General features: G+C 44.5%; 1 non-coding gene across 1 annotated transcript; it reads left to right on the top strand.

Annotated features, from left to right (window-relative positions):
• Positions 1–1,497: 1,497 nt before the first annotated feature.
• TRNAG-CCC lies at positions 1,498–1,570 on the top strand. Its single transcript has one exon. It is a non-coding gene; the product is annotated as a tRNA-Gly (tRNA).
• Positions 1,571–2,494: the final 924 nt, after the last annotated feature.

The raw sequence follows: 2,494 nt of genomic DNA, 5'->3' as shown, positions 1-2,494 counted from the left end.
CCAGCATCACACTTTGAAAGCATCAGTTCTTCAGCACTAAGCCTTCTTTATGGTCCAACTCTCACATCTATACATGACTACTAGAAAAACCATAGCTTTGACTTCTAAAAGGAACTTCCACTAGATTCACACATGGGGCCCTCAAAAGCTGTTATCTGAGCACCTGCTACCCAGACAGCCATGACAGGAAAGCAGCAACACCCACAGAGACAGGTCCCTAGAAGCATCAATCCCTAGTGCACTGCAGGAAAAGGTGACTCCACAGAGGCAGAGGAGGGCTGTGTACAAGAGAAGCCCAATTCCATCCACTCCAGGCCCCTCATGCTGAAGCCAGGCTGGGCAAGGAGAGAAGCAAGAATTCAATTCAATGTGCTCGTGACATTTTATACCAAAGCTTCAGATCTACCTGATCCACCACTAAGGAAAAGGAATGAGCAATCTGTCATAGAACAATTAAAGACAAAGAGCTAGGTTTTTTTTTTAAAGAATTGTCTCTGCCACAAGTTCAGACTGTTCAATGAATTATTCATAAGTGTGAAGAATTAGGGAAAATGGATTAGGAAATCTGCTGTGGGACAAGAACCATCTTTCAAACAGGTTTCTCTGTTCTCTTCCACATCCCACAGACATGCTGGCACAAAGCTGTCACTGTCAGCTTTGGTCTAATGAGCACCCCAGTTTAGCAGAAGAAACATTCTCTAACACATCTCTGGTTTCTTCATCAGAGTGATAAGGCATGAAAAAATAATGGTTAAGAAAAATGGGTGCTTTTATTCATATGTTTTATCATACATAAGTCTTCCACACATAGTGGGAAGTTCAGATATGCAATGACCTTTTTCTCCTTTGGGAGTTCTCTTGACCATCCAAGCAGTGTGAGGCCACAGGGATGAAAGGGATGGTCCCTGATACACCTGGGTTCCAGGTCCTACTCTGTCGGCTGTCAAGGGGAAATGCTTGCCTCTCTGGCAGAGACTTTCTCCTGTCTCAAAGGAGGTGTGTGACTTCTCTGGGGTTTCCAGATTGCCAAGGAAACCTACATCTCAGAACCAGGTCTCCTGACTCCAGAGATCTGCGTGTACCTCTGTTTTAGTGGTCATTCCTATATGGCCTGTGTCCATTCCATATGCTCTGAAGGATGGTGATGACATCTTTTCATAATTGTATCCAGCAGCTGTCAATGTCCCTGGTGTTGAGTGGGAGCTCACAAAATGTTAAAACAATGACTGTAAAAGCCATGCAACCGTGTGCAAACAGAAACCGCGCATCAGTATTCACTTAAGTAACTCCCATGATAAACAACAATGAGCCCACCCTTAACCTTCAAAATAAAAAAAATGGAACTAGTAAAAAGCAGAAAGTGAAGGATGATGTCTTTCATGATGTAGTGGACCAGGGATTTCAACAGTATCATTGATAAAATATACCCATCACCCAACAACATGCCACTTGTATCAGCGAAGGGAAAATTTGCCTTCAAAGCTGGCTGCAGGGGCTTCCCTGGTGGTCTAGTGGTTAAGACTTGGCGCTCCCAATGCCAGGGGCCTGGGTTTGATCCCTGGTCAGGGAACCAGAGCCCGCATGCTACAACTAAGACCCAGTACAGCCAAATAAATAAATAAAATAAATATTTTAAATAAATTTGGTGGAACGTAACTGTGTGCATATTCCCATACAAGTGCCCTTTAAGTGCCGCAATACAGATCTCATTCCACCTGCAAACCTTAAGTATTCTTTCTTGCTGTGTGAAACATCTGCTCCACTTCTTAAAAAAAAAAAAAAAAATCCATTATAGGAAGTCAGATGGAGTCCATGATATTTTTATTCCTGACGGTTTGATGACTAGCCAAAAGGTCTGGAGAACAAGAATCACCCAGCTTGTCCGTATCTGTTCCCTGAGCACTTGATCTTAAGAGTCTCTGGAGGGACTTCTCTGGCAGTGCAGTGGTTAAGACTCTGTGCTTCCACTGCAGGGGGTGCAGGTTTGATCCCTAGTTGGGGAACTAGATCCCAGGTGCCAACCAGAAAAAGAAAGAGTTTCTAGAGGCTCCTCCATGCTCATTTCTGTCGATACAAACAGTGGTGCCCACAGGAAGGCTAGACATGGTGGGGGTGCAAGGAAAATGACTTGGCTGCCCCACGCATGGGAAGCTCCCTAAAAAGGACCCTGCTGGGACTTCCTTGGTGGTCGAGTGGCTAAGACTGAATGCTTCCAATGCAGGGGGCCTATGTTTGATCCCTGGTCGGGGAATTAGATCTCACACACCACAACTAAAGATCCTGTGTGCCGCAACTAAGACCTGGTACAGTCAAATAAATAAACAAAAGTAATTAAAAAAAATTTTTTTAATGGGACCCTGTTGCCATCTTGTTCCAGCTTCTCTGATCTTCTAACCAGTTATTCTCTACACCTCTCTCAGGCTAACTAAGGGTATGGGAAGAGGTGCTGAAATGCACTGTTGGTTGGATGCACATCGGATCTGAACGGTGGCCA

The sequence above is a fragment of the Cervus elaphus genome, chromosome 13 (genome assembly GCF_910594005.1).
Source record: "Cervus elaphus chromosome 13, mCerEla1.1, whole genome shotgun sequence".
NCBI lineage: Eukaryota > Metazoa > Chordata > Mammalia > Artiodactyla > Cervidae > Cervus > Cervus elaphus.
This window is presented reverse-complemented; position numbering and strand designations above follow the sequence as displayed.